Source organism: Podarcis cretensis, assembly GCF_951804945.1.
Source record: "Podarcis cretensis genome assembly, chromosome: 10".
NCBI classification, from domain to species: Eukaryota; Metazoa; Chordata; class Lepidosauria; order Squamata; family Lacertidae; genus Podarcis; species Podarcis cretensis.
This window is the reverse complement of record NC_137179.1, coordinates 24,863,194-24,877,866: the sequence shown is the minus strand read 5'-3', so window position 1 is coordinate 24,877,866 and position 14,673 is coordinate 24,863,194. Positions and strand designations below refer to the sequence as shown.

The following is a 14,673-nucleotide window of genomic DNA, read 5'->3' as shown; positions in this document are numbered from 1 at the left end:
GGTCACGAAGAGCCGGACAAGACTAAATGACTAAACAACAACAAAAGCAGCCAAGGAGCTGGATTTCAGTTCTATTTAAAGGGATGTGCGCACACAGCTCCTGAACTGGAATGGAGAACCATGTGTCTAGGGCTGCCCATCCAGCCAGGGATATGCATGGCAAATGCTACAGTAGTATTAAGGCATATTTCCAAGATTCATGCAAATAGGTTGACCAGGTGCTGATAGGGCTGCTGTACCTTTCAACAGGTGTATAGAAGTAAACAGTTTAGCCATTATGGCTTATCATGCAGGGAAAACTGTTTGCCATGTGATTAATTGCATGCAGCTATTTTTATTCTAAATAAAAGTCCTCCCCACTAGTGCCCTTGAAGATACCGTGCCATGTCTCCACTCAAACTTAATGCAGTTGTATCAGTTTCAGTTGTAATTTTCATAAATGAGCAACATGGCAGCCGCCTATGAAGCTCTTACAAATAAGTACCACCATGTGAGATTAAACATTCTTGCTTAAAAAAAACAAACCAAACAAACAATAAATATGCCAATAAATATGATGCACATATTTATGGTGAAGATGTGTGATGAAGGGCAGGATGTGAGTGGTTATGTGCATGCTAAGGCAATGATCCTTTCTCTAAAGCCAGTACAAAAGGCTGTCCTTATTTCAGTCTGAGATGTTTTAGGTAGGGCATGCCATCTCTGAGCTCATCTGGACTGGAGGAATCAGTGAAATTGGCACAGCAACTATCTTGCCAAACAACAGAAGGATCTGGGGCACCTCGAGGGTACTTTGCATCTGATTGCAACACTGCTAGGAGCAGTGGTTGGTATTATGATACTGTGAGATGATATTTGCCCAGAGAACTTGCAAGCTGCAGTGGGGATCTGGAGGTTATTAGGAGAACATCTCCACTAGTGTCTACAGGACCATTCCAGGAACAGAGAATTTTATTTTCATTCAGAAATGTATAGCTAGCAAAGAAAAAACAGGTGCGTGCATGTCCAGAGAAGACTCTCTGGAAAAGACCCTGATGTTGGGAAAGATTGAGCGCACAAGGAGAAGGGGACACCAGAGGACGAGATGGTTGGACAGTGTTCTCGAAGCTACCAGCATGAGTTTGACCAAACTGCGGGAGGCAGTGGAAGACAGGAGTGCCTGGCGTGCTCTAGTCCATGGGGTCACGAAGAGTCGGACACGACTAAATGACTAAACAGCAACATAATGTTTTGGGCCACATTTTGCTGAAAAGGTGTGTTATTAGAAGAAGGAGATGAAGCTTGATTGAGAAGAAAAAGACTGGTTGATTTTATTGATTTATTATATTTCTATGCCGCTTTTCATTCAAATGAATTCCGAAGCAGCTTACAACAATAAATAACCATAACATGATAGAACATTGTGTTGAGCATCAGAAATACAGCTGGTAGCATGGGCAGCGTTATCCATGCAGCAAATTTCTTCCTCTACTTACCAACATAATTTTGCAAAACCAGGATGCAAATTCCCATCCAACGGTCTCAAAAAGAATAATTAGCAGGACACTCAGACAAGCAGGCTTTTAATAGTTTATAATTCAAATCCCCAGTGACTTCGAGCTCACTGCACTTGTGGGAATGGCACCTCTGTGCTTGAAACTTGAGGAGTCTTTGCTAAGCCTTTCTTTGCTGTGCTCCCAAATTAATTTGTTCTGATGTGGAGCGCAGGCAATGAGAGTGTTGCAGCAAAGCAAAATGAATGCCTTCCCCTCCCCTTTTTTTGGTAGCGTGCCTGCTGGTTTGTTCAGCCGTGCTTTGTGTTCTGCTTTCTTGACGGCGGCCTGGACAATGGTTCAGTAGCTACGTTGAAGCACTGTGTTTAGATCGTAGCCAAAGCAGTGACACACAAAATAAGGGCAAACACGGAATTATGAATGCAAAATTAGCCTTTACAACAGCTAACTTGAGGCCATTCTGTTCACCTTCCCATTTGATACACTCCTTATCCTGTTCCCCCCTTCTTTATTTCTATAATGTGCATTTGTGACAAAGCCACTAATTAAATTAAACGTACATATTACTGTTGGCTAAGATAAATATGAGCCTTCTCCACATTATATGAAAATATATTTAATTATGATCTACAGGCAGAGATTATTAATTGCATTTGTACCCCATCTTTTCTCCAAGGAACTCAAGGTGGTGTACATGGTTCTTCCTCTCATTTAAGTCCCACAACAGCCCTGTGAGGTAGGCTTGTCTGAGAGGCAGAAACTGGTCCAAGGTTTGAACCCTGGTCTCCTAGGTCCTAGTCCAGGTGCTCCTAGGCAGTCCTCTTATACAAGGTCAGTTCAAACTAGACTTGCTAGTGAATTTTGTTCAAGACTGGAACCTGAGATTGCAATAGTGCTGTGTCTATTCCTTTGCTCCTCTCCTACTATCATCTAATAATGCCAAATGTCTGATGTGGCATCATCATGTTAAGAGTTCCTCTGCAAGAGTAGCCAATGAAGTTTGGGGGGTATTGGAGAAACTTACATATTTGACATGGGGAATTGCTGTTTTGGTGGCAGCTACATTCTCTGCAATGTCTAGTTCCTGAAGGAGACCATGTACTCAGTTGTAGAGCACTTCACAGAATCACAGAATCACAGAATCATAGAGTTGGAAGAGACCACAAGCGCCATCGAGTCCAACCCCCTGCCAAGCAGGAAACACCATCAGAGCACTCCTGACATATGGTTGTCAAGCCTCTGCTTAAAGACCTCCAAAGAAGGAGACTCCACCACACTCCTTGGCAGCAAATTCCACTGTCGAACAACTCTTACTGTCAGGAAGTTCTTCCTCATGTTTAGGTGGAATCTTCTTTCTTGTAGTTTGGAACCATTGCTCCGTGTCCGCTTCTCTGGAGCAGCAGAAAACAACCTTTCTCCCTCCTCTATGTGACATCCTTTTATATATTTGAACATGGCTATCATATCACCCCTTAACCTCCTCTTCTCCAGGCTAAACATGCCCAGCTCCCTTAGCCATTCCTCATAAGGCATCGTTTCCAGGCCTTTGACACTTGCCTTACATGCAAAAGGATAAGTCTGTAGAATCTCCAAAGGCAGATAAACCCCTCAGAATGCCACCCTAGGACTTGAGCTCTGTGGTTTTTCCTCTGGAACAACCCCTGACAATTGTTTGCTGGGGATTGATCTGTGTTGTGTGTGTGTTTTTTTTACAGACAGAGCAGTCCTTTGGAACATCACTCCAGGACCCGGGTTCTTTCTTTTGTCCTCTGCGCTGCCTCTTGACAGTACTGTGTGCTGGGAGTCGCTCACTGCTTCACAGATGGCAGAGAATGGGAGGAGGCAGGCAGGTTTGTGGGGTGTGTTTGTGTGTCAGAGGGAGATAGAGAATGGTAAAAGAATGAATGGATGATGAATGAATGAATAAATGAGAGAAAGAAACACTGTTCTAAAAAGGTTGGCTTTTACCTCACCACTGTCACTTGTATGTAGCCCCTGAGGAAATATGGCTCTCAACCCCAGAAAGGTTGCCTAGCCCTGAAATAAAAGGACTGCAGTCCATAAACACCTTGGGGAACCACTGCCAATCAAATGAGGCACCAGCCAGGTAGATGAATCAGTGGTTGGCTTAGTGCAAGGCGGCTTCTTTCATGTTCAAGGCAGAAATGCACCTCAAGGAGGAAGGCTGAGTTGTATCCTCTCCCTCATGGAGCCACCAACTAGAGTTTGGGAATTGCAAGTGGAGAAGCTGTATCCTATGCAGGAATCCTAAACCAGCTGTTGAGAATTTTTGCTGCCCATTTGTGCAGAGTCAGTAAATCTGATTCTGATTTTTAAAAAACAAAACAAAACAACAACCTTTAATCCTCAAGCCATATCAGGTATGTTTAGCTACAGGTGGCCTCCGTGGTACTGCCAATGTCAGGGAGACCTGTGTCAACCTGCTGCAATAGGGCTGTTTGCACAAGGTTAAACTTTTAACTCATGTGCACTGTTTGTTTGTTTCTTTCATGATCTTCCTTCCTCAGCTATGTGTGCTTTTCCTGTTGAGCTTTGCTTTTTCATCAGGAAGGCAGAACACCTTCCCCAGACGTGGTGGAAGGAGAATAAGCAAGTCGTGGTTCCTCCATTACCACTTCCTGACACCTACCTAATATATAAGGGGAGGGCATTTCGAAGGATAGGTACCATTGTATTAAAGGCCAGATCCCGACATTGTATAGAATGGACCTCCTGATGAGATGGTATCTACTGGAGGCTCTTTCCTGCAGAGCACAGTGATTGATTAGGCATATAAAAGGTGAAATGATCTTTCAGGTGTCCTGTACTTTGCATACCAGTGCCTGCATCTTGAACGTAGGCAGTTGGGGACTTTGCTGGGGGGCTGAAAGTCTGCCGTGGCAAGCATTCTCCACTTGTGTAGGTTTCCCACGCAATGTCAGGTTCTGGCTATGCAGGGTTTTAAATGGTGCAGGAAGTCTATTTGAGTAACAGCAGGATCCCTGCTATAGAAGTTAACCCTCCAATACTTTGAGAGGTGTGGGGCCATGGGGCAAAGTTGTGTTGGAGTGGGTAGGGTCAATAGACTTATCTTTGCTCTCCCCCTTCCACAATTTTGTGTGTGTGTGTGTGTGTGCGTGAGAGAGAGAGAGAGAGAGAGAGAGAGAGAGAGGGTTCAGAAAAGGGCAACTAAAATGATCAAGCAACTCCCCATTGAGGGGGACAGATAAAATAAAGAACTTCTTCATGCAGCATATAGTTAAATCATGGCACTTGCTCCCCCAGGAGGTAGTGATGACCAGCTTGGGTGGGTTTAAGACAATTTGACAAATGCACATAGGAGAAGGCTATCTATGGCTAGCTGAAGGCAGTAATGTATCTGAATACCAGGTTCTGGAGACCACATGAGGGGAGAGTGTGCTTGTGCTCAGGTTCTGCTTGTGGGTTTTCAATGGGCATCTGTGATACCAGGATGCCATTGGCCTGATTCAGCGTGTTCTTCATATGTTGCGTTCCTATGTTCTTAGAGAGAGTGCAACTGAATGACTCTGATTGCACACATCCTCTATTTCACTGAGTATACACGGCTATGAAATAAACACACATGCACATTGTACCTTCTAAGTTCCATGGACGGGTGAAGCTGAGAGCACAATAGGCATGTAGAACATCTGAAGTGGCCTTTGCTGCTTTGCAGAAAGAGTGCTTCCCCTGGGATGTTTTCCAAATATCTCCCCTGTGCATGTCTGCTATAGTTACAGCACCACACAGCATTGCTAGAAAGGGCAGCCGTCTGCTGCGTCCAGGGCTGGCTGCCAGCAATGGTCTCTGGAGCAGACAGCGGGGAATGCAGTTGCTTGTGCTGAATGGTCAGCTCCCTCCCTCCCGTCTCTCTCCTCCTGACCTCCCTTCACTCTTCTTGGAAGCAAAAAGCACAAAAGCAGATTCTGCTGTTCAAGACAGTTCCATTTGTATCAGGTCACAAAAGTGGTTTTGGCTGAACAGTTGCATTCGGCACAGACAGTGATGGCTCATTTGGGGTGAGGGAGCCTTTTTCGGTTCCTGGTTGCATTAGGCTACATCCAACGAGACATGTCAGAGCTTTTAATTTCAAAGCAGTGCACCATGAGCTGACACATGTCAGAAATATTTTTTTTTAAAAAATGCAATGCCTTTCCCCCCTTATTTCTAAGTTTGAGTAATCTGAGACCTGGTCTTCCACACTTGCAGCAGAATGAGATGGTGGAGTGGACTGTACCACTTTAGGTTGCAAGTGGGGTTGTTAATTGTGAATGGTCCTCCATGAAAAAAGCCCTGCATTTATTTTTTTTGACTTAGCATATAAAAAACCTCTGGTCCAGGTTGCTCACTTCTGCACTGTGTTATTTCCTCCAGGGGTGATCGTTCTCCTACATTCTGATGTCACATAGTCTATTCTATCACTTCAGGACACCAGATGTGTTCCTTTAGCCATAAAACTAACACAGCTTGGGACCTTTTTTTAAAAAAAGAGAAGTGCCTTGACAGAACCTTCATTAAACTAGTACAAGTTCTTAGAGAGAGGAAGCATAGTCCATCCCTGCGCTGAAACACTCCAATCGCCACTTCATGAATGGTGGAATAGAGTATTGTGCTAGAAAGTCACCTCACATACAAAGCCCAGTGGGAAGGGATTGTGGCTCAGTGGTTGAGCACCTGCTTCTGAAGGTTCTAGGTTCAAAAATGAATGGGTAGATGGAAGAGTTTGAGGAGAAAAATAATTTAATTTGAAATGTATGCAAAAGAAAACTCTACAGCACAAAAGAGGCAGTTACAGTATTAGAAGAAGAAAATGATTTAAGTCTACAATCCTAGGCATACATCAGTTGGGTGTACTCATGAGTACACAGCATAGGATTGCCCTGTGAGTGAACTTACATCAGCGAGGCATGCTACTGAGTAAATTATACATAGGATTACACTGTTACACATTTCCTCTGAGACACAATGCAAGCAACTTGTGGATTGCATTCCAATTATTTTATTAGCAGACAATGAATTACCTTTTTAAGGAAGTAATTTCAGCAGTTTTCCGTGGACAAGCTGCCAGCCCAGGGAGCTTCCATTGTGTCTGCTTAATTGGTTGCAAATAGAATGTTACTGCAAACAGCGAAATATACAAATACTCCGGAAACTTGTGTGTGACGTTATTCAGGTTGCTGAGATGACAGTAAATAAGAACTGATCATTTTTAAGGAGAAGGAGATAAGACAAGGGATTAGAATGACCGTGTTATGAACTTGATAGAAATGTGCATTTACGAGCTAAAATTAAGATTTTAAAATTAAAGCTGATGGACTGATGTTGTATAAGGCAGCTTCATATATTTTTAGCAGTGCTTTATTGTTGCTTTCTTGTTTTTTAATGCATATTTAACTGATTTGTATGTTTTTGTTATTGGGTTTTTTAGTCTATATTGCCTGGGCACCAGATGGGAAGACAACTAATAAATACAGTACATAAGTGAGTAGTTAATCATGCACAAACCACAGTTCCCCTTAGGAAGAGATATTACACTTTCTACCTAAATATGTCTTTTTTGGAGGATGAACCCAGTGCTGTTATCTTGCCACTCTTGATTTTCTCTTCCTATCCAACACCCAGGACAACCTTGCCTTCCACTATATCCAAGTCTCTTGCCTAATATTTCATGCTGAGAATGCAAAGCAGTGGATCAAATACAGTAGCACAAATAACACTTTATCTTTTACAGTTGCTGGCCATTCAGACTTCCTGTCTCCACAGTCACTTCCTCTTCATTACCCTTTGAAATGTTACGTCTTCTTAAAGTATGAAAAGAGATTGAACCCTAAGTGAAATCAAGGATGGTTATATGCTTTCTTTCATTCCTCTGTTCCCTACTGAAGGTTTTCTGGGGCAACACAAATAGTACTTTATATATGTCAGTGGAATTGCAACCAAGCTTGTGAAAAAAATGGGGAAAGAATCCCAAATAGTACAGCTTACCGGATAAGCCAAACTCAGTTCATTATTTGACGTAAATGGGAGAAAAGGTCACACTTGGTAGTTGGAACAGCCTTGGCGCTGGTATGTGCAATGACATTGATCTGCTTCTCTGAGTCGCACTCAGGTTGTCATACAGGCCAACATAAAGCCATGTTGTTCATTTTATTCTCTGTAATTCGGGTTCTTTTATTCTCTGTAACTCGAGAATAAGGGCCCATGTTTTATGGTGTTGTAGGCACTGCATGTTCTGTCACAGCTTTGAATGAGGATGGTCATGTGATGGCTGGCAGCACACTGCGCTTTAGGGCACCAGTGACCCTTCCCTCTACTATTTGAATAGCTGTGCTATTACTCAGTACACGTAGGGATCTGCATGCACCATGGGCCATGGCATAAAAATTGCCACTGATGGAGCAGGGGTTTGAAGTCGGCATGAGCAGCAGCTGCGGTGCCAGAGCTGGTTGTGAGAATCACATGTCTGTTTAGGATAGATCTAAGATGAAAAATACATTATTGCCATGTTTACCCCCTGCCTCTGAAATCTCATCTGTGTCAGGTATTATACTGTAAGCTTCTTGGGGCAGGGGCCTGCCTTCTTGTACTTTGTAAAGTGTTATGCACAGTGATAGTGCTTTTTAGATATATAATGATGGGGGGAGGGGAGTTAGTCTTCACAAGCAAATTCTCCTAGACTTTCTAGGCATGGGTCTGAGTGTTTTGTTTTGTTTTCATTTGTCCTGCCGCTTTTCCTGGGAAAACCTGCTGTTTACTGATGAATCAAAATGAACATCAATCTGCAGGAAAAAAAATGATTGTTGTTTGTTCCGATTCAGCAGTACAGAGTTGTTTTTCCCAGGGGAAAGTGGTGGGGCAAGCAGAAGTGTGGAAAAGCCCTCTGTAGACACATAGGCAACCTGGTCACAGTCTTTTCTGGTATGGTGAGATGTACTGTATTTCTGTTAAATTCTAGTACAGTGGTACCTCGGGTTAAGAACTTAATTTGTTCTGGAGGTCAGTTCTTAACCTGAAACTGTTCTTAACCTGAAGCACCACTTTAGCTAATGGGGCCTCCCGCTGCTGCCGCACCACTGCTGCAAGATTTCTGTTCTCATCCTGAAGCAAAGTTCTTAACCCGAGGTACTGTTTCTGGGTTAGCGGAGTCTGTAACCTGAAGCGTCTGTAACCCAAAGTACCACTGTAATCAGGTTATATCTAATGTTAGTCCTGTTGAGGGCAGACCCGCTAAAAGTAGTGGGCATGATTTACATAGGTCCGTTGTCTGTGCATCTACTAATCTGATCATTACTTAGTTGGAAACAATACATTATTTGTAAATTTGCATTGATGCATGCATATTAGCATGTGCAAATTTTATGCAAATGCGCACAAACTTTTTAGGGGGGATTAATTTCCTCTTTGGGGTGACTTTCAAGCTCACATGAAATAGCTTCATTTCAGTGTTGCAAAGCAAAAACACCCTAATAAACCTCATTATAGCAACTCATATTCCATGATGACAATTCACTTCATTGATGCCGGTGTGTTCACTGTTTACTTTTATTCAGTGTATAAAGTTCATCTTCTCCATCTGTCAGCATGATTGTGTGCGATCAATTAATAAACCTAAAAAAGGCTGCAGTGCACTTCTTTAATGAATGTTCTTTCATAGCACAGATAATGGGAAGGAAGAGGGCAGCCTTTCATGATTTCCGTAATGCCATATTTGCTCTTTTCTGATGCGCACTGCTTTATGAAAACAACAACAAACAAAAAAATCCAACCACCTTAAACCACAAAAAAGCTCTGAGCAATTTGTGTTGACTGTGCGTGTGCCTTCAGTAAACATTCCTATTCCCTTTCCTCCCTGCTGCCTGTGTGATTGTTCTTTGATCAAACTAAACAGGGCTTGAAAAGACAAAAGAGGCAGAAACAGAAGAAAGATGTCTTTAAAGAACTTATCGTGCAGCTACCTCCACTATGAGCAAAAGTGTTGTCCAATGAGTATGATAAAGAAGACTTGCTTCTTTGGGGCTTTTTTCTTTCTTTGCAAATGCTTAAAAAAGAGGGCGATTTGTGTGGACATTATCTAGCATTGTGTTTCTGAAAGACAAAGAGACCTGACTAAGCAGAGTCCAAGTTTAATGTCATAAAAAACCCTTGAGCTCACAACCGAGGGCATTTATGATCCCTGGATAGGCCCAACCAGTAATGGCATTGAAAGTTTCCATGTTGGGGTAGGAAAGCAATGGGGTTTTTGGTAAGGAGGAGCACATTTCGCAGGGAGGTTTAAAGGCACTGTTCAAGATTAAATATTATTTTCAAGTGCAAATTTGGCTTTGCCTCAAATGCATTTTAAGAGCCTTGGTTATGGTGACTAGCTTATCCTGCATAACGATAATTGGCAGGGAGACTGTGAGTGACAGGTGTTGGGCTACTCCTCCTCTCACTAAATGCCACCCCCATCTTGTGCATGCTTGTTCACATTGATTGATTGATTGATTGATTGATTGATTGATTTAATATTTTTTAAAAGTGCCTTTTGTGATATAAGACCCCTAAGTGGTTTCCACCAAACAAGGAAGCCGTTGACAATAACACGTTTAAGACACAATTAATGCACCACCACTGTAAACAACAACAACAATAATAACCATCAATACAACAATATAAATGGAGTCTGGGCATGTAACATCCCAGTCAGATTCTCTGCATAATACCAGTAGCGATGAGATAGACCATTGGTCCATTTAGCTCTGTATTGTCACTACAATGACTGGCAAAGGCTCTCTGGGGTTTCAAACAGAAGTCTTTCCCACAGCCCTACCTGGAGATGCTGGGGAATGATGCTTGGGACCATCTACATGCAAAGTATGTATTTTACACCAAGCTATGTTGGAGACAGAGACTTGTCTGTTGCCTGGGGCTCCACGTTTGCAACACAAACTCCTAGAATGGACTTTTTCAGCTTTGAGAAATGTCGTTATTCACGTAGCATGCACACTTTTTACTTAGATTTCTAAACTGGAATTGTTCATTAAGCTGATGATGAAACCAAAGGCTGGATCTCTTACGTTCTTCTTCCAAATCCCCATCAGGAGGCGGATTGCAACAGTCGAGGATCAACTAGTGTAAGGCGTGCACTGGGACTGTGTAGCCTTGGGGCTCTTCATTCATTTCTCTGACTTTTTCATCAGTCAGATCACATTAGATTCCAGGACACTGCTTGGTGTCAGTTACTTAGGTCAAAAGGCTGGCAAATACCTGTGGGTAGATGGGTAATTGGATGGAGGACATGCAGTTAGTCTGTCAGGCCACCAGGAATTTGGGTGGCAGATGGTTGTTCAGATAGTCTGACAGTGCAAAGGGGATGCCTGGTGACCAGTTCCTCAGACTGGGGGAGAGCTGCAAATTCAGGAGAGATGGTTAGAGGAGGAGTCTATCATCTATCTATCATCTATCTATCTGTCTATCATCTATCTATCTATCATCTATATCTATCTATCTATCTATCTATCTATCTATCTATCTATCTATCTATCTATCATCTATCATCTATCATCTATCTATCATCTATCTATCATCTATCTATCATCTATCTATCTGTCTATCATCTATCTATCTATCATCTATATCTATCTATCTATCTATCATCTATCTATCTATCTATCATCTATCTATCTATCATCTATCATCTATCTATCATCTATCATCTATCTATCATCTATCTATCTATCTATCTATCTATCTATCTATCTATCTATCTTATCTATCTATCTATCTATCTATCTATCTATCTATCTATCTATCTAATCTCTATTCAAAGTGTGGCAGTTTCAATCCCTAGCATCCAGATATGGCTAGGAAATAATCTTTACTGAAACCCTGCAGAGATACTGTTAATTAGTGCAGACCACACATTGCAAAAGTGCCAAGTTCTCTACTATTTTTAAAATGACTTCAGAGATGGTCCTAACATTAAATCATGCCAAAATTGTTGTTGTTGTTGTTGTTGTTGTTACCCATTGGGGGTGCGATTGTGTTATTATGCATGTATTATACCTGAAGTCTTGAACTGCCTTGGGCTAGCGTTCGCCTGAGTGAATATTGCTGAAACCTCATTGCAATGTGGTTGTTTGCCATCAATCCTATTTTGTTTTCTGCTGTTTTCTTTTTTGAAAGTTTGTTTTCCTGTCTAATAAAAGCCAGTCCCTGCTTTGACTTGAGCTTATTATTTATTACTACCCTCCACCTTTCCTTTGCAAGGGAGGTGGCAATCTGTTCTCTTTTTCTCCCCCCCTTAAAAAAACCTTTCATAATCTTTGCTCTCTCCATCCCCAGATTTCAGAAATCGGTGACTATTATGTAACAGATGGTCTGACAGACCTCCGACTCTTTGACGTGATGGCTTGCTTGGCGTAGAACATAGCGGCAGTGGAGTAAGTATTCAGAAAGATAGACGCTCATGAATTTTAACTCTCTCATGACAAAGGAATTCAAGGGGGCAAGGGCTGATCTATCAGTTGCCGAAGTAATTAAAAGACTTAGAGGGCTCTCTAGGACAGAGTATCCCTTCACTGTTACAGGCTGTTTATACTGGATTAGCCTTGTCCATGCCCCATTCATCTATATATGAATAACTAGAACAAAACAATGGGCCAGCCTTAATCCAGAAATTGATACATTCCAACAAGCACTAGTCAGGGCTGTTATTTTAGTTTTTAATGAAATGTACAGTGTGACATCAAGATGGGGCATGCCACATCAAAATGAGTAGCCATTTTGATTGCTGCTTTTGAATTGCCATAGTTCCAGTGGTGTAATTGCCATAGTTCCAGTGGTGTAAAATCCACTTTTTCTAATACTAATTGGGATACTGAGGTTTTGCCTTATTAGCTTTAGCAGTTGAGAGACACAACAGTGGCAAAAGTTGGACCACTTTCTGGTGGTGAAAATGTAAAGAATGAAAACTTTGCAAATGCACGAGTCACACCAGGCTCTTTCTTCTGCTTACCCTGGATAGTCATTCTGTCACTTGTAAGGGGTAGTAATATGCTTGTCTCCAGAGTTGTGGGCAAGGCAAATGTACCTTGTCAAGGGTGAGGAACCTCAGGTCTGCAGGGTCAAAAGTTGCTCTCCAAATGTCTTTGTCTAGCACTCAAGACTCTTCCCTGGCCACAGCCTCTCCTGAGACCTCACCCCTCTCCAACACTGCTGTGCGCTGTCTTTGAGTCCTTTTTCCTGGCTGAAATGTTCCTGTAAACTGTGGCAATGCATCTTGCTTGCCTGGGTGGAGGGTGAAGATATATGGTTGGGTGAGAGTATAAATACAGCTGATGGTTGTGTGGCTTGAATGCACCTGACTGTACAAAGGTAAGAATCACATGCATTTAACTTCTGCCTGGCCCTGCATGTGGCCTCCGGAGGCTTGCCCACAAGGGAATTTGACCTTCTGCCTGACAAAGGTTCCCAGCCCCAGGTATAGGAGGCTTCCTACACACCACGCCTTAAAGGGTCTCAGGAATCAGGGTTTGGAAGGACCTGTGCTTAAGAACGTGAAGGGCTAATGCCAGTCAGGATAGACTGGAAAGGCCACTTTTTTGACTAAACAACTTGGTATAAAGTGAAGTGATCCCACTCCACTTCTTGTCTAAGAAAGGGCATTAGTTGCCCAAGGTCCCTTGATGCCTACCTGAAACATCAGAGAAGGTACATGGAGACTCCATAATGGTGTACAAGGCTTTAATGGGTAGCCATCTCCAAGACAATGGGTAGCCATCAGGACTGCACCAGAATAGAAGTGCTGAGTTGTCCACCTTTCTTATTGGAGCAATGCCAGTGTCACGCTGAATCTGTCCTTGAGCCTACAAAATCTTATTCTGATTTAGCTACCAATTACCCTGCCATGTGCTTCCTGTTCAGGGCTCACCCTCTGAACCCCACCTAGGCTCAATAAAACTATTTTACAGGGGCATTCTGATATCTAGGGCAAATGGTGCACAGCACTGTATAAATTAAAAGTAAAAGTAGACTGTAAGCAGAATTCCAGCAAGGCTCCATTGGATTCTTCTTAATCATTCTCTGTAAGGTGGATAGGAAGTTCTTTGTAAATTGGCACATTTCACTGTCAGTTTTGTTTCATCAGAGATGGTTCTCAAATGTTCTCTTTTCATATTCTCCTATTTGGATATCTGTGATTTGTGGAAAAGAAAATTATACTTTTCTCCCTTTTGTGTCTGGTACTAGTACCTTTGTAGCTGAATAACAGAGAGCTCCTTGAGTTTCAGCTCAAACAGAGTATGTGCAGTCATACCCTTTAACAAAACAGTGATGCTGTGATGGTATTTTGGTTCAGCTGTTGGTTTTTATTCCGAGTAAAAGAAGAGAAAATAAAATAATAATGATTTTAGACTAAATTTTCAATGATCTGAAAGACACACAAGTCCCAAAGTTTTTTACCCTCTGCACAGTAAGTTGGGAATTCTGGGTTGTATTCAGCAAGGGCACAGTGCTTCTAGAAGGCCTTCACTCCTGCAGTGGGACTATTCCTCCCCTATTCCCCCAGTGCTTCCCAAACCTGCTCTGGATTCCACCCCACAAGGTCTGGAGCAGTTCTGGGGGAGTGTAAGGGTACATTGTGTGGGCACTAGAAGTTCCGTTGTGCAAGCAGCAGTCATTCCATCAGTGTGATTCCTTTGTTGGGCAGAATGTTAAACAGAGGGGGCACCAAATAAATTTACTTAACAGTGCTTAGTAACAACAGGGTAAGAAGCAATTAAGAGTCAGGATTCCAGACATAGCCAGAATTAACAGCATTTCAGTCAGGATGCCAAAAGAAACAGAACAGATAATGTGCCTGTTTCTTTCCAGAAGGCATAGGAAGAACCAATATGGTTTCTGCCATTCTTGAGATATCCAGTTCTCATAGAAATATAGGCAGTTGGTCAGACCACTGGTCCATCTAGCTTAACAATGCCTACACTGTTTGGCAGCAGCTCTCTGGGGTTTCAGACAGGGAACAAATCTCAGTCCCACCTGGAAATGCCAGGGATTGAACTTGGAACCTTCTGCATGCAAAGCAGATGTCCTGCCACTGAGCTACGACCCAGTTCAAGGGACAGCCTTACCACTTGGCAGAATGAGGTGGATGCCACAGGCAGCCAGTGCTGAAGCAGGG

At 42.6% G+C, this 14,673-nt stretch overlaps 1 long non-coding RNA gene across 2 annotated transcripts in view; it reads left to right on the top strand.

Moving 5' to 3' along the window:
* Window positions 1-14,673, top strand: part of LOC307225331 — a 146,740-nt gene that overhangs the window by 83,875 nt on the left and 48,192 nt on the right. For both annotated transcript variants that reach the window (XR_013842896.1, XR_013842897.1), the window contains exon 3: window positions 11,838-11,935. This is a non-coding gene — a long non-coding RNA (uncharacterized lncRNA). The remainder of the gene's footprint in view (window positions 1-11,837; window positions 11,936-14,673) is intronic.